The sequence below is a fragment of the Schistocerca nitens genome, chromosome 8 (genome assembly GCF_023898315.1).
Source record: "Schistocerca nitens isolate TAMUIC-IGC-003100 chromosome 8, iqSchNite1.1, whole genome shotgun sequence".
In the NCBI taxonomy this organism is placed as follows: domain Eukaryota; kingdom Metazoa; phylum Arthropoda; class Insecta; order Orthoptera; family Acrididae; genus Schistocerca; species Schistocerca nitens.
The window spans coordinates 84103816-84122323 of NC_064621.1; the positions used below are offsets into that span (position 1 = coordinate 84103816).

The window sequence follows — 18508 nt, forward strand, 5'->3', positions numbered from 1 at the left end:
TCAGTTTGGATTCCGTAGAAATATTGGAACACGTGAGGCAATACTGACCCTACGTCTTATCTTGGAAGTTAGATTAAGGAAAGGCAAACCTACGTTTCTAGCATTTGTAGACTTAGAGAAAGCTTTTGACAATGTTGACTGGAATACTCTCTTTTTTAGATTCTGAAGATGGCAGCGGTAAAATACAGGGAGCGAAAGGCTATTTAGAATTTGTACAGAAACCAAATGGCAGTTATCAGAGTTGTAGCCTCTCCCCAATGTTATTCAATCTGTATATTGAGCAAGCAGTGAAGGAAATGAAAGAAAAATTCGGAGTAGGTACTGAAATCCATGGAGAAGAAATAAAAACCTTGAGGTTCGCCGATGACATTGTAATTCTGTCAGAGACAGCAAAGGACTTGGAAGAGCAGTTGAATGGAATGGATAGCATCTTGAAAGGAGGATATAAGATGAACATCAACAAAAGCAAAACGAGGATAATGGAATGTAGTCGAATTAAGTCGGGAGATGCTGAGGGTATTAGATTAGGAAATGAGACTCTTAAAGTAGTAAAGGAGTTTTGCTATTTGGGGAGCAAAATAACTGATGATGGTCGAAGTAGAGAGGATATAAAATGTAGACTGGCAATGGCAAGGAAAGCGTTTCTGAAGAAGAAAAATTTGTTAACATCGAGTATAGATTTGTCAGGAAGTCGTTGCTGAATGTATTTGTATGGAGTGTAGCCATGTATGGAAGTGAAACAAGGACGATAAATAGTTTAGATAAGAAGAGAATAGAAGCTTTCGAAATGTGGTGCTACAGAAGAATGCTGAAGATTAGATGGGTAGATCACATAACTGATGAGGAGGTATTGAATAGGATTGGGGAGAAGTTTGTGGCACAACTTGACTAGAAGAAGGGATCGATTGGTAGGACATGTTCTGACGCGTCAAGGGATCACCAATTTAGCACTGGAGGGCAGCGTGGAGGGTAAAAATCGTAGAGGGAGACCAAGAGATGAATAAGCAGATTCAGAAGGATGTAGGTTGCAGTAGGTACTCGGAGATGAAGAAGCTTGCACAGGATAGAGTAGCATGGAGAGCTGCATCAAACCAGTCTCAGGACTGAAGACCACAACAACAACAACAACATTGAAATGTGGGTAAAGAATGTTTTTAATCACACCACTACATTTGCTTCTTTGCAAACACATCTGAGAGACATGCTCAGCACCTATAAAACAACTTTTTGAAAGGCTGCACAGGTAATCCACAGATCTTATTGCGAAATGGTTAGCCACAAACATAATGCAGCTTCTGCAAGAGAAACTTCATTGGACCGCCTAGCTACATGTGCATCTAGTCTCAGCTTCCCCTGTGAAGAAAAGGATGAAGTAGGTTTTACATGCTTTTTTCTTTTTGAATGTTTCAATAAATGCAACAGTCGCGTTTTTAATTGCACTGGAAAAATCGACATCGCACACTAGAAGGATATGTGGGGGTCTCAAAAAGACAGTATTCCAGTTATTTGTTGCTAAGCCACTCTTTTCTAAACTTTTGGGTGTACTTTTTTTCCTTTTGCTTCGACATTTTGATGAGACAACTAGTAAAAAAAGTACAGAAAATCACTGATTACAACGTGGTTAACTGCACCATAAACATTAACAATTCAGCACTACGCACTGTACCGACTTCGGTCCACAGTAACTTGTAACTGCAATGCTAAAAGCAAGGAACTAAGACTGGAAAGGATTGTTCTGTTGTGTTGAGACAGGGGAAACACTATATCGGAATCTGATTATTAAGAGTTATCTAGAGCCATATTGTTGCCAGTTTAGGATTTTCTACGATAAATATAATTTCAAATTGTATAATGGAAAGACGGAATTAAACGGGAAAAATATTGTTGCAGATTTCAATCCACAAATCCGTTGAAAAAATCCGTTGACCGCTAAATGCAAAATTTCACCCTCGACAGTGTGTAAAATCCGTCAAACTTGGCAACCCTGGTCTGCCGAATTGGCGGGCACCTAATGTTCTTCCTGGGCTTCGGTGGAGGGGATGAAAACTTCCTTGACCAACCTCTCCACCTCCAAGCATTTTTCGGTTCAGCCTTTGTAGTTCTGTTTTTAATTTTAGAGAGACTTTATGAGCACCTGTTAATTTATTGGCTCAAATGGCTCTGAGCACTATGGGACTTAACTTCTGAGGTCATCAGTCCCCTAGAACTTAGAACCACTTAAACCTAACTAACCTAAGGACATCACACACAGCCATGCCCGAGGCAGGATTAGAACCTGCGACCGTAGTGTTAATTTATTACTGCATGACATTCATCTTTACCCGTTTCTAATAAACATGTTTTAATTATGTGCTTATGAGCTCTTCTGCGTTCAAAAAATCGTCTCTTAATTCGTATGAACTCATAGACTTATAGTACACCTCTTGACCCTGATATTATCTGATACATCTTAAGATAGGCAACCCTACTTACAGCATATGCACCCAGGGAGGATGACTGAAGTTGGTTTTCCATGTCTAAAGGTGCATCAAATATTTTTCCAGGCCAGTTTTCTTTCGCTCATTGTGTTATGTTTCTAGGTCTGTTCAATCGTTCTAGCCACTAGTAATAATTGGAACAACTGGGAGAAATACGGATGTATCAAATATATAGACGCGCACTTCGTAAGGCAGATATTGAGTAACATTTTTTACAACACAGAATGTAATAACATCGATATTCTAGATCATTTTCGTGAGAGCACTTCCAAAAATCGACTATAAGGCGAAGCACTAGCGATTCTTGCATTGTTGACAATGATCGGCGAAAGAAGGAGTGTATGTCCTCGCACTAGTCTGCCACGAAATCGGAATGTTTTTTCTTCTTTTTTAGCGACAGGAACCGATATTCTAGAACGATATAAATATCCATGGACCAGAGTCAGGAAAAGTCGCCCGCTTCCGTAATCCGTCCACACGCAAACAACAACTTTACTAAAACTAGAGGATCGTTTCAGAAAAATCCAGTGCACGCTTCTGCACTAATCAGAAGAATATATCAACAAAAGCTTCAGTTTTTCAACACCAAGCAGTTTTTCTAACACCAACAGTTCAGTGGTCGTCATTTTCGCTTAGATTTGAGTGAACGTAATTATTCACCGATGTTAATTATCTTTTACTACAGCTGAAATAAAGATTATGCCGAAGTTAAAGCACGTATAGACAGCTTCGGGAGCTGTAATGTATTCAATAATCTCGTTAAGTGTTTTATTTTGCAACAAATTTTTAGTCTGAAGCATATTTACATGGCTCATTGGAGGCGATTTTAATTCATTGTTGATACATGCGGAAGAGTGTACTCCTAGGAGATGGTGAATTTCTGAAAATCTAATCGAAAAGAAAACTGCATCTCACACTCATAACTAAGCGAAGCACTCCAGTCATCGATCAATAGAATACATCTCTTCCTTTCCTTAGAGTGTATGCAACGAACTAAATCATAAAATGAAAAACCGGGGCTCTCTTCTTCAATTCCGGTGAATGAACACAAAATACCCTCTACAGACTACAGATTTCAATTACTGATGACCATCATCGGCTCTGAATACAAACAGATGAAATAACTTTCAAACAAAATCGATAGGAAATGCCGTTATAGAGAATACCCAAAGCTAATCATCGTAGAAAAACTTGACGAACACGGTGCAGCCAAAACCACTGTATGGTAGGAATCACTATATGTTTTTAAATTTTTAGACAACTTAGTTGCGTGGAGATAACAGCGATTGGTTTACTTATACTCAAGTATTCAAAATGACAGTCACAATCGCATTATTTATTTTGTCGCCATGACCCCATCGCGGGTTGAAACCGGTTGGCGACAAAATAAATAATGCGATTGTGACTGTCATTTTGAATAATTGATGACGATATGTGCTGTATAGCCAAACAGTCTATTTAATACGTGGAATTATGTCACACTTTATTTCAGTGTAACACAACCATTGCAAATGAAAGCAGCTCTCGACAACAGCGCACACCCATTGTTGTGAATCGCAGCACTTGGTTTGACACTTTGCAAAATTAGAAACCTGAAAATTTTCAGAGGTACGGGAACTTAGCATTTTTGTGCTTTAATTTTGTCATTTTTCAGTTTATTATTTACTCTGTCGATTTACAAAAGGCAAATTTTGGAATCTTCCTTTAAGATTGTTAAGGCCGATTATGTTTTCTATCCTCGCTGTAAATCTTCTTTTCCAATGCGAAATTACGTTCTGCAGCTGTAAAACACATTTCAACGTGTAATGTTACTCGTTGCGTGTTAACACAACTAAATTCTGGATGATAGAAATTTCTATAATTTTAAAAGAGTCGTATTTATACATAGCAGTACGGCGACTGACATCGCTAATACAGCGACTTTTCGTTTCATTCGAGTAGCGAAAACAAAATTCATGTCGTATTAACGAGACTTCATTAAAATTTTGAGGGTACGGAACCAGGTGGAAATGAAGAGATGCATAAATTGTGAAAAACATGAAGCTCTGTCAAGAGTTACACAAGAAACACTGAAAAGTAATATTCTTGTTAACCAAGTTCATTAAAATCCGTGCTACTGATACGTGCGCAAATGTGCTAATGTAAACATGAATTTGAGCCTTCTCTGATCCCCCAAGCCCCACCGCCTTCTCGCTCTCTCTCTCTCTCTCTCTCTCTCTCTCTCTCTCTATTTCTCCCTCTCTCTTTCTCTCTCTCTCTCTCCGTCCCACCCCTTTTCTCCTCCATTCCTCATTGTATTACCAGTCTGGCACCTTAAAACTATGTCACACAACAACACATATGTGTAATTATCTATATGTATCCAGCATTATTTTTGTCATACTTTGCCCTCTGTGGCTCGAATGACGTACAGTCGTGTTTTTTAAACACAAATGCCTTGACGTAACTATTTTCTCGTGTCAGTATCACCGTATTCCAAGCCATAACGTTATCTAGGTGATGCAGAGCGGTTTTGTAAAGTCCATGTCAAACTTTTTGTACTGATTTTCAGGGACAGTGGTAAGGAACCATCACGGCATTTGGCTGGAACAGCCAAAGCCTAAAAGCCGCTCTCACAATGACCTGTCGACGATGACCTGTCGTTAACCTGGTACGAGGATTCATACACATCTGCCTCATCTTCTTGTCGTATCCAGAACCCGGTAGGAACTGATAGCTGTTGATACAAGTTAACTAAAACTGACAGATGTATTACGCGACAAAAGCGACTGTGGTCTCGAAGTTGCAACGCTGTAAAGTTTGCGCCTAAGGTATGAAAAGGCATAAATAGCAAATGTGAACGTCCCAGTACCCATACAAGCCGTGAACTGGTACGCCGTATGCTCTTCGATCGCTCCACTAAATTAAATATCCAGCTGCAGCGACAACCGAGATTTGACTTAACGTTAAGATTTCCCTTCTCGCATACGGCGGTGTGCCGACGGCGTCTTCCGCACCTTTGTCCATTGAAATGTCGTCTTCCGTTGCAGACACTAAAGAAACTAATGAGACTCTGCTAGAATCAACGTGTTATATTATTGTATATTCTTATTAAAGCAAGAACCCTCTATAAGTCAACATTTTATCTACCACAGTCCTTCAGTCTCCGAATATCAAGGCAGCAAAAGTATCGGCCATAACGTTTTCTTTTTTTTCGTCTAGACGTGAGACAAATTCTACATCTACATGTACATACACACTCCTCAAACCACCGTACGTGGCGGAGGGTGTCCTGTACCACTAATAGTTGTTTTCTTTCCAGTTCCATTCGCAAATAGAGCGAGGGTAAAACGACTGTCTGTATGCCTCCGCATGAGCCCAAATTTCTCGTATCTTATTTTCGTGGCCCTTACGCGAAATGTAATGTTGGCGGCAGTAGAATCGTTATGCAATCAGCTTCAAATGACGGTTCTCTAAACTTTGTCAATAGAGTTCTTCGAAAGGAAAGTTGCTTTCCCTCCAGGGAGTCCTATTTTAGTTCCCAAAGCATCACCGTAACACTTGCGTGTTGTTCGAACGTACCGGTAACAAATCTGGTGTCACGCCTTTGAATTGCTTCGATGTCTTTATTTTATCTGACCAGGTGGGGATCCCAATCACTCGAGCAATACTCAAGAATAGGTCGCACTAGTGTCCTACGCGAGATCTCCTTTACAGATGAACCACAATTTCCCAGAATTCTCCCACCAAACCGAAAGCGACCATTCTCCTTCCCCAGCACAATCCTCACACGCTCGGTCCATCTCACGCCGCTTTGCACTGATCGCCCAGATATTTAAACAACGTGACTGTGTCAAGCAGGACGCTGCTAACGTTGTATCCGAACATTAGTGGTTTGTTTGTCCTACTCATCCGCATTAATTTACATTTTTCTACATTTAGAGCTAACTGACATTCATCACGCCAAATAGAAATTTTGTCAAAGTCGTCTTGTAGCCTCCTACAGTCACTCAACTTCGACACCTCACCGTATACCACAGCATCATCGGCAAACAATCGAATATTTGTGCCCACCCTGTCCGCCAGACCATATACACTCCTGGAAATTGAAATAAGAACACCGTGAATTCATTGTCCCAGGAAGGGGAAACTTTATTGACACATTCCTGGGGTCAGATACATCACATGATCACACTGACAGAACCACAGGCACATAGACACAGGCAACAGAGCATCCACAATGTCGGCACTAGTACAGTGTATATCCACCTTTCGCAGCAATGCAGGCTGCTATTCTCCCATGGAGACGATCGTAGAGATGCTGGATGTAGTCCTGTGGAACAGCTTGCCATGCCATTTCCACCTGGCGCCTCAGTTGGACCAGCGTTCGTGCTGGACGTGCAGACCGCGTGAGACGACGCTTCATCCAGTCCCAAACATGCTCAATGTGGGACAGATCCGGAGATCTTGCTGGCCAGGGTAGTTGACTTACACCTTCTAGAGCACGTTGGGTGGCACGGGATACATGCGGACGTGCATTGTCCTGTTGGAACAGCAAGTTCCCTTGCCGGTCTAGGAATGGTAGAAGATGGGTTCGATGACGGTTTGGATGAACCGTTCAAATGGTTCAAATGGCTCTGAGCACTATGGGACTCAACATCTTAGGTCATAAGTCCCCTAGAACTTAGAACTACTTAAACCTAACTAACCTAAGGACATCACACACACCCATGCCCGAGGCAGGATTCGAACCTGCGACCGTAGCAGTCCCGCGGTTCCGGACTGCAGCGTCAGAACCGCTAGACCACCGCGGCCGGCGGATGAACCGTGCACTATTCAGTGTCCCCTCGACGATCACCAGTGGTGTACGGCCAGTATAGGAGATCGCTCCCCACACCATGATGCCGGGTGTTGGCCCTGTGTGCCTCGGTCGTATGCAGTCCTGATTGTGGCGCTCACCTGCACGGCGCCAAACACGCATACGACCATCATTGGCACCAAGGCAGAAGCGACTCTCATCGCTGAAGACGACACGTCTCCATTCGTCCCTCCATTCACGCCTGTCGCGACACCACTGGAGGCGGGCTGCACGATGTTGGGGCGTGAGCGGAAGACGGCCTAACGGTGTGCGGGACCGTAGCCCAGCTTCATGGAGACGGTTGCGAATGGTCCTCGCCGATACCCCAGGAGCAACAGTGTCCCTAATTTGCTGGGAAGTGGCGATGCGGTCCCCTACGGCACTGCGTAGGATCCTACGGTCTTGGCGTGCATCCGTGCGTCGCTGCGGTCCGGTCCCAGGTCGACGGGCTCGTGGACCTTCCGCCGACCACTGGCGACAATATCGATGTACTGTGGAGACCTCACGCCCCACGTGTTGAGCAATTCGGCCCGTAGGTCCACCCGGCCTACCGCATGCCCACTATACGCCCTCGCTCAAAGTCCGTCAGCTGCACATACGGTTCACGTCCACGCTGTCGCGGCATGCTACCAGTGTTAAAGACTGCGGTGGAGCTCCGTATGCCACGGCAAACTGGCTGACACTGACGGCGGCGGTGCACAAATGCTGCGCAGCTAGCGCCATTCGACGGCCAACACCGCGGTTCCTGGTGTGTCCGCTGTGCCGTGCGTGTGATCATTGCTTGTACAGCCCTCTCGCAGTGTCCGGAGCAAGTATGGTGGGTCTGGCACACCGGTGTCAATGTGTTCTTTTTTCCATTTCCAGGAGTGTATGTCTATAAAAAATAACAGCCGTCCTATCACACTTCCATCGGGCACTCCCGACGATACGCTTTAAAATTATGTACATGAATATTAGTATCTGCAAGATTTCAAATCAAATCTATCGGATTTACCTTTGAATATTATGTCAGTAAAAGAGAACACAGTCATCGATACTGTATGGAGAGACGTTCTCCGTTCTCGCACTGCACAATAATAATGCGCACCACTTTGAACTGGAAAAGGCCTGTTTCTGTCTTTTTTTGTCACCTGACCTAGTTTATTCCTTCCATAGCTGTCAATGAGTATGGATTTGTTCCAATCACTATTTACGTCACGATAGGAACGCACTCCTTGGCCACGTAGGCATTCCAGAATCGCTATGTGAACGTCCTCGTCATTGGAAAATCTCTTTCCCCTCGAGATGTTCCTACAGCCTGCCGAAAAGTTGTGAACAGCGTACTGAAAGATCTGCCCTTCCTGGCTAGTATTACCCACGTCTGTGCGTCCTTGGTCAAATTGTTGTTACCATTTCACTACAGCTGGATGCGACATTGCATTTGCTCCACATACCACCAGAATATGACGATGAATCTGTGTGCAATTTACACGTTTTGTCCAAAAGAGTCGGAACGTCCCTAGCTTTGAAGTACGTATCAAGTTTCCACGGTATTTCAACCACACATTGTTATCCGTACCGCAATAGAGCGGTCTCTGAAGGAAATGCGGAACATGTACTCTTTTCAGACAAGACGTCATTCTTGTTCCACAATAGTCTTAGCATAAGACAGCATGTGTAACTTACTTTCTGAAGTATTCACCCTAAATCGATTACAGGTGGTAACTGGTCGCTGCAAATTCGATATACGGTAAACGATACACTCACCGCGTCCCTTATACTATTCCGAGAAAATATGACGTCAAATTAGGCTTTTCCGAGAAATACTTGGAGACCAAAGAATAAAGATCCTTCCTGGTTATTATTTTATCTTACGTAAACCAGAGTGGTGTATCTGCATTCTGTGCTGATAGTGAAGTAAACGTCAGATATCGAAAGGCCGACAGCTCCTTTTTCAAACAACCGGCGTCCGGCTCAAGTCTGAGATTTGGTTGTTCACTTATTGACGTTTCAGTACGTAATGACATACCGGTGGCTACTTCCTACATCTACAGTGTGTGGCGGAGGAAATTTTGTTTCTGAACAGTTGTAATTTCCCCCTTCTCCTGTTCCAGTCGCGTACGGTTCGCAGGAAGAACGATTGCTGATAAGTCTCCGTGTGGATCCGAAAAACTCGAATTTCATCTTCATGGATTTTTCGCGAGGTAGACGTAGGGCGAAGAAATGTGTTGATTGGCCCTTCTAGGAACGTACACTCTCGGAGTTTCAACAGTAGACCCTATCGTGGTACAGAACGCATCTCCAGCTGTGCCTACCACTGGAGTTGATTGAGCATCCCCGTGGCGCATGCGAAATGAATCTGTAACGAAACGTGCTACTCTTCTTTGGATTTTCTCTACTTCCTCTATCAGCCTTATCTGGGACGGGTACCAAACCGACGAGCAGTATTGAAATATTGGTCGAACAGGTCATTTATAAGTTACGTCCTTTATTGATGGACTTCATTCCTGAAAATTCTTCCGACGAATCTCAGTCTGGCATTTGCCTCACCAGCTATTACTTTTATGTAGTCGTGTCACTTGAAATCCCTCCGTACGCATACTCCTAGACATTTTATGGAAGTAAGTGCTTCCAGTGATGGTTCTGCTGTCGTTTAATAATGCAATATAGGGTGTTTCTATATATGTATTCGCAATACTTACACTTATGTTGATAGTCAATTTACCTTGTGACGATCCTTGCAGATCTTCCTGCGTTTGGCTTCAGTTTTCTATCGTCGCGACTCCACTGTAAACAACATCATACGCGAAAAGCCTCATGTAACTTTCGACATTATCTACCTTGTCATTTATAGATATTTTGAAAAGTAATGGTCCCGTAACACTCCCTTCGGGTACGCCCGAAGTTACATTTATTTCTGAAAACTTCCCTCCATTGGGAATGACATGATATGTTCCGTTATCTAGAAACTCTTCAGTCCAATGACACAGGTGATCTGATACTTCGTATGCTCGTATTTTATATTTTAGGCGGCAGTAAGGAGCCGCATGGAACGCTTCCCGGAAGACTAGGAACACGACATCTACTGGGCGCCAGTATCTACTGCTTTCTCAGCCTACAGCACGAACAGAACCAGCCGGATTTCACAAGATCGTTTTTCCGGATCCCCTGTTGATTCCTGCAGAAGAGATTATCTTTCCCCAGAAATCCCATAGTACCCCAGCATAAAATCTGTTTCAAAACTCTACAACACACTGACGTAAGAGACACAGGCCTATAGTTTTGTGCGCCTGTTCGACGATTCTTCTTGTAAACGGGAATGACAAGTTCTCTTTTTTCCAATTATTAGGAAGACTTCGTTCCTCTGGAGGTCTGCGGTATACTGCTACTAGAAGAGGGACAAGTTCTTCCGCATTTTCTATGTAAAATCGAATTGGTATACCGACAGGACCAATGGCATTTCAGTTATTTTTCTGTCCCATGGTCACTTACTTTGATATCTGTCATTCTGTCGTTCTTGCGAAGATTTAAAGAAGGTATTGCAGTACGAAGTTTCTCTGTGAAAGAGTTCTGAAAAACGAATTTAGTATTTCGGCCTTTTCTATGTCATCCTCTATTTCAATGTCGTAATGGTCACAGAGTATCTGGATAGATGGTTTCGGTTGGTTTACTGGTTTAACATATGAGCAAAACATCTTATGATTTTCCGCCAAGTCGGCAGTTACAATTTTACTTTTGGAATCCGTTCATTGCTTCACGCATGGCCATCCTTGCGCTTATTTTGGTTTCGTTTAGTTTTTGTTGTCTATGAGGCTTTGACAACGTTTAACTTTGCAGCGAAGCTCTCCTTGCTTTCATAGCAGCGTTCTAAGATGGTCGTGAAACCACAGGGAGTCTTTTCTGTCCCTCACAATTTACGCCTGTCTGAAGCGTATTGAACAGCGCTCTAGAATTTCGACCATTGATACTCAAAATGGTTAGTGCTGGAGATGAAATTTTAGTGTTGACCTCTGAGGTAATCTGATATCTATTTCTTGTCGCTCTTGCTAAACACAAAGATCTTCGTGTCTTTCTTTGTATTTCCATCGACAGCCGTATTCAGTGATGTTGTGATTTCTTATCCTAGATTATCATACATAGCGCAAACACTCCTACCCATTCGCTCTTTAAAATTAACCAGTAGAGAGGAGCCACTGTGGTCCGAAAATAAATTCCAGTTCTACCACCAAAAAGCGTACCCCTGAAATAATAAAGATACAGAATTCCTCCTGTTTTGATAAACTATCACAGCCTTGAACCACGTGATTAACCTTGCACTTCTCACCTTCGAAATGAAGTGTTTTTCTACGTTGGTAATGGAAGAGGCAGCAAGCGCATTTACCATTAGCCGCGGTTGTTAACAATTCTTGTGATTACGTGAATGACTCCTGAAGTATAAACGTCCTCTTTCATTAGTTGGAAGGTTGTTTTCTCCCTGTTCATTGGCTGTTTAAGTACCTTGAAGGATTCACGTGTCTTTGAAACGCACGACTGCTAGAGGCTCGGCGTAACAGTCGTAACGGATCGGTTAAACTACGGCCCAAACACCTATCTGTGAGTTGAGAAACGCGAAGAATGGCAGGATCCAGTTACTCGGGGTGCGCCAAGCAACTATGTGTAAATGTTGGATTACCGCTTGATTCTCTGCTCGCAGCAGTAACCAAAATCGATCCTTTCGTGGTTGTGACGTAACTTTAACATACATCAGATTGCTCTGAGGTAGGTACAGAGGACAGATATGAAAAAGGACTCAACTTCAGGAACACTCTGTTACATGCCATGCCATGGTGCCCACGAACGAGTGACTGGAGGCGTAAGTGACTTCGTTAGCTGTCGTTTTCGGCGAGTTACTCCTGTGTTCTTGACGATGGGTAGCTGTTCTGAGTGTGTGCAAGCGAAGCCAGATTTTCCTGTTGTTGGTTGTAATTTTTGCAATTGAATACTAAAGGCACCGAAGTAGTGTTTCATACTTTCCTTTGGGTCATCGGGATTCAAGTCTGCCAAATATTTGGCTGTCAAAATTCTGCATAAAAATACGCCGTAAACGGTGCAAATGCTATAACATGCTCTCACCATTTCACAGAAACAGATTATGTTAGAGACTTGCGTTCTGAACTGGTAAAATTGCTAAGAGTGATGCATTTCCATCGTGTAATTTGCCTTGTAGTCGTAGCACCAGTGATAGTTCATCACGTGCAACTGAAGAAGACAAGGAGCATTTCAGAAAATGTGAGATCCATAAAACGAGCATAGAGAGTTTAGAAAAGTTTTCACTGGGGAAGAGGAGTTCTGATAAATGTACATTTACCGATGAGGTTTTCTTGTAATAGTGCAGATAAAGTCAGTTTACAGAATTTCTTAGCGGCATTATAGAGGACACATGGTCGTCTGAGAAACATGTCTATGAAATAGAAAGCACGTAATAAAGATATTCGAAGTCAGTTGTTGTCAACGAAACGACGTCTCCTCGATGAAGAAAATAATGAAAATGCCCTTGTGTATCATAAAACTGATTGGATACTGTCATTCAATCAAATCAGTTGTTTGCTACAGGTGTCAATACGGTTTCGATGGGTCAAAGAGGAAATTTGCAACTGGATTACTTTGCGCGCTGTTTCGCAGAAAAGTTAAAATTTGCTCAGGGAAAAACTCGGATATCCTCTACCTGCAGTGTCAATTTCGCGTTCTTGTGCAAACCACAGTCTCAGTACCCACCCAAGTATTTTGAACTATGTTTCAACTGGATTAGCCAGTTTAAATGCTTTCTAGAAATAACGCAATTATATAATTTCTTGAGTGACAACGACAGTGCCCATCTGTTCAAGAAGGGCAGCTCGTTTTGTATTATCGCGAAATAGGGGAGATAGTGTCACAGACATGATACGTGAATTGGAGTGGCATTAAAACAAAGGCATTTTTTGCTGCGACGGGATCTTCTCATGAAATTTCAATCACCAGTTTTCTCCTCCGATTGCGAAAACATTCTGTTGGCACCCACCTACATAGGGAGAAATGATCATCACGATAAAATAAGAGAAATCAGGGCTCGCACAGAAAAATTTAAGTGCTCGTTTTTTCCGCGTGTCGTTCGAGATTGGAACGGCGGAGAGACAGCTTGAAGTTGGTTCATTGAACCCTCTGCCAGGCACTTTATTGTTAACAGCAGAGTAATCATGTAGATGTAGATGTAGGTATCATCTGAAGTTCTTTAGATGAATATAAAATGAAAATGAGCCTCATAGAGATCTTGTTTACTCACCAAAAATTGACTCAGAAAATTCAATGCGTATTTCGATCATTTACTTGGAAATAAAACTGCAAGCACAGATTATACTTTGAGCTTTTTTTTAATGTTTAGGTTCGATAGGTGCCTGATTTTTTTTAATCAGCTCGATTGGAAAGAGAGTGAGGCAAGGCTGATGACTCTCCCTAACACTGTTTAACATTTACGTATTTGGAGCATATTGTTCAGACATGTTTGAAACAAAATAGAGTCGGTGGGGGGAGGATATAATGTATTCAATATGCAGATGATATGATGATACAGATAGAAAGTGAAAGAACTATGACTGGAATGTTAAAAGAATTAAATAAGACCTGTGAGGAATTCGTAATGAGAATCAATGAGTAAAAGACAAAATGTTTGGTGATAAGTACAACTATAAAGTTAGGGCAGGAAGATATAGAAAAAATATGCTTTAAATATGTGGGAAGCATTATTACGGACGACAGGAGATGTAATAAGGAGGTGAAAACACATGTAGGAATCGCCGAGGAGGCATTTAATAAGAAGAAGAGGCTTCTATGGAGGTGCATGGACAGGTACCTAAGGAAAAGACTGGCCAAGTGCTCTATATGGTGTGTGGCATTATACAGCACAGACACATGGACACTGAGGAAAGTGGAAGAAAAAAATAGAAGCATTTGAGATGTGGATTTGGAGGAGGATGAAAGGGGCAAAATTGGTAGAGAACTGAGGAGGTGTTGAGAAGAGTGGGGTCAGAAATTTTAAAGTTAGTCAGGAAGACGGAATGCAACTGGTTTGGGCACTGGATCAGAAGAGATTGTTTACTGGTAGATGCTATGGAAGGGACGGTGAGTGAAAGAAAAAGAGAGTGCAGAAGATACCATATGGTGGATAGTATAAGGATAGAAAACAATTATGAACAAATGAAGAGAATAGAAAATGACGGGACTGCATGGAGAGTGATAATGATGAGTGTTGCGGAAAGTAGCAGTAACATTCTAGCAAAAGCAGAATAGCAGTTTACATTTTAGTAGAAACTAAGACAAACCATGAATACGTCGCATAAGTGCGCAGTGCACGCGTTATAGCGTCGATCTTGCGGTAGCACTCTTCCTTAGTGACGAGACAGTGTCAACCAATAGCAACACAGAACACTTATTGTCCAACCTTATTTTTCTACGGACCTTGGGTGGCGCACGTGCTATCAGTGTGGAAAAGAAAGCTGAATGACAAAGAGAAAAATGGCAGAGATCAAATCTCTGTGAACAACCGAGAATCGCAAGAGAACTGGTGTTCGAAAACGGGCGTATCTCAGTCTCGGCGACAATGTAAAATTGTTGTTGTTCTCGATGTCATAATCAAGAACTTATATCCACCCATCGTAAGCAAGAAAACATCAAGCAAGCAATATAGTGTGTTCAGATGTTTTCTTGCTTTGCCAGTTGGTTTTTTTTTTTTTTTTCATTTATTACGTGTTCGATCCTATGTCACAATGCAGTGGATGAAACACTTGCAGAAAAAATACATCTTACACTTCACAAAGTGTTTCATCGCAGTTCTAGCTTTGTCACTTTTTCCATAACAAATGTCGCGGATTGTACGCTACGAACAGAATAACTGTTTGATTTATGCAAACTTCCTTTCCTTTTGCCCGACAAAACTTCTAATAATTCACTTAAACTAATATAAAATAAATGTTATTCATGACTAATAAAAGTGTAGTTTCATTTTTTTTTCTTTTGAACATGTCTTGCATCGGTGTTTATTGATCACCTATTCATATTCAAGGTTGTATTGGATGCAATATGAATACAACGTATTTTTTTATTTTTTTTATTTTTTTTTAATTTACTCTGTCCACTTTCGTGATGACAATATGGAATTTTACATATAGAATTGTAGAGTGGAAATCAATAACGGCTGAGTGCCATTTCGTTTTTTCAGTTAGAGCCGACAACCAAGCTAGGTGCCATTACCAACAACCTGAAAAGCGGGCTAAGCGTTACGGTCATTTCTAGTAGTGCACATGCGGCCCGAAAGATGGCATGAGCGGCACGTGCCGACCTAACGGAGAGGCTAAAGCGGGCCAAGTGCCACAAAGTTCTGTAATTGTTTGCAGCGTGTGACAGAGATTTTGCTCAGGTTGAAAAAACTTAAGCGACTGGAAGAATGTCAGAGTGTCAAGTATCTAAGGACCTTATAAAATGTATGCAACACCTAACAGTCCATTTGTGGTTACTATGCTCCAGCCTGCGGACTTGTTTTTTTAAGCAGCCGACACATATTACCAGAACGACAATAAATATTTCCAAATGCAGTTGAATTCAAGTGAAAAAAAAATGCACCTGGTTTTGTCAAGGCAATGTTTAACGAACTTGAAGACTGGAGCATCTACAAGATTTTCAAGTAAGGATTACCACTGACATATTAAAGAGCTTTGTTTTACCGTCACTACAATGTAAAAACAACTCGTCAGCTGAAAAGAAAAAGTATCTGCAACAGATGCTGCCGTATCTGAAAGTAGTTAGTAGAGTCTTTTTCGAACAGGTAATCAACTGAAGTTGCTTTGAGGACTATAAAGTTAAAAGAAGGATTACAAATAATTTAACCACAGGCTACTGTATCTGTAGAATGTTTATTATTAAAAAAAACTGATAAATGTTTACCTAGTTTTTACCGATTCTTGTCTTTAGCACGTTCTGCATCTTTCAGAATAAAATATTTATTTTCACTGATAAAATAAAGGGAACTTAAAAAATATTCGCAATAGTTGTATGACTTTCTGTAGACAATAAATATAAAATATTGTTGAGGTTTTCTCATTAAAATATATTTGTCAAAACAAAAAAAACAGTAACTCGGAATCAGTTTATTGACATTTAGCTCCTTACTGATTTGCAGTGTACAGTTACATTTATGCGGATCTTCGTGATGATCTATTTACTTATTTTTCTATTCAATTCTGACTGAATTAAGTTTTCAGTGCCTATCATACTATTTTTCTCTGTCTTTATTTCTTTCTGCTACTATCGCCCTAACATTGGGATAGCTTTAAAATAAACACCGCTATTGAGACAGTTGGTGTTCATTTTTAAGTACTATAAAAAATCGCTGGTCTCAAGGAGATATGTTCTCAAGAACTGCTGATTCAGATGGCTACATGTACGCTACTGTACTGTATTTTTCCTGTCGCATCTTTTCCCTCTCAGTTGACAGTGACCCTTGCTGTAACAGAATGAAAGCTATACGTTTTCGTTACTTCAAATTACCCGTTTTGTTGTCACTAATGGCAAGCCACCTTGGACTTACATTTCAGCAACATAATACCCCGCCTTGCACTTTGGTGAGAGTGTCTACTGCTTGCCTTCGTGTTTAGTAAACCTCACCTTGGCCAGTAAGGTCGCCGGATCTCTCGAAACAGCTCGGGATCTTGACGATCTAACGCGCCAGTTGGACAGAATTTGGCACGATATCCCTCAGGAGGACCTCCAAGAAATCTGTCAATCAGTGCCAAGCCCAGCAACTGCTTGCGTAAGAGCCAGAGGTGGAACAGTGCGTTATTGACCTGCTCAGTTTGTGAAGCTCTTTCTCCTGAATAAATCGTCTAGTTTTTCTGAAGTTGTAATCATTTGTCTGTGCATGTACCTCAGCTCCACCGATTTTCATGCCATTGGGAAAATTCCTTCACAAAAAAGGAAAGTGTATTTATCTCCCTTCATACTTGCGTTACTGGGCCGTGCTGTCTGGTGTCCTTGTCTTTCTCTAGAATCGTCTACAGGCCTCAGCTCCCTCTACTGTGGTGTATATTCGCTCTAGTTACGCCTTACTTTTTCTGATACATCTTCAGCTAGAATATGTAGGGTATCAAAGGCCTCTTTTACTGTAGTTATGTCGCAAAACGTTGTACGTCGTAAAGCGTACCTTGCAGTCCTCGGCACATCAGCTGGAGGAAATTCGCTTACGACATGACCTGGTGCGTCGATTTCGCCAGTCAGAGCCGCTCGTTGCATGTACATGGATGAGCCAAAACATTATGATCACGTGCTTAATAGCTTGTTTGTCCGCCTTTCGAACGAAATACATCATTGATTCTGCATGTCAGGGATCCGACAGTTTGTTGGCAGGTTTGTGGAGGTATGTGGTACCAGATGTCTACGCACGGGTCAAGTAATTTGCATAAATAACGGGCCGCTGATTTGCGTATGCGGTAATGGCGCCAGATAGCGATCCAGATGAGTTCCATAGGATTTACATCAGGCGAATTAGGTCGCTCAGACATCAACGTGAGTTCACTATAATGCTCCTCAACCCACCGTAGCAAGATTGTGGCTCCGGGACGAGGAAAATTATACTGCTGAAGGATGACATCGCAGTCGGGGAGCACATCAAGCGTGAATGGATGCAGGTGGTTCGCAGCTGTCAGCGTGTCTTCGATTACTGCCAGTCTTATGCAAGTGCAAGACAATGTCTCCCAAAGCACAATACTGCTTCCACCATCCTGCGACCGTGGCGCACTGCACCTTTGAAGCTGCCGTTTAGTTCGATAACCGCGTTTGTGGAGACGACCATCGACCTAGTGTAGCAAAAATGCGATTTACCCGAAGAGCCGACATGTTTCCGTTGATCGACGGTCGAATCCCGATGGCCCGTGCTCACAGCTATCATAACTCACGACGTTGTTGGGTTAATATGTGAACAAGTATGGGTGGTCTGCTGTGGAGCTCCATGTTCAACAATGTACGATGAACGGTGTGCTCCGAAACATGCGTGCATCAGCATTGCTCTCTTTCGGCAGAGATGCCGCATATCACCATCAATCCTACATTCCGTTAAGAGTCGTGGGCGTCCAACCATTTAGCGCCTAGTGGTAGTTTCACTGTTCTTCTACTTCATTCACTACATGCTCACGACAGTAGCACGTGAACTTCC

General features: G+C 42.2%; 1 protein-coding gene across 1 annotated transcript in view; it reads left to right on the forward strand.

The window, feature by feature from the left end:
- The window catches only part of LOC126199399 (venom allergen 3-like), a 160064-nt gene that overhangs the window by 58827 nt on the left and 82729 nt on the right, over positions 1–18508 (forward strand). The window lies entirely within an intron of this gene.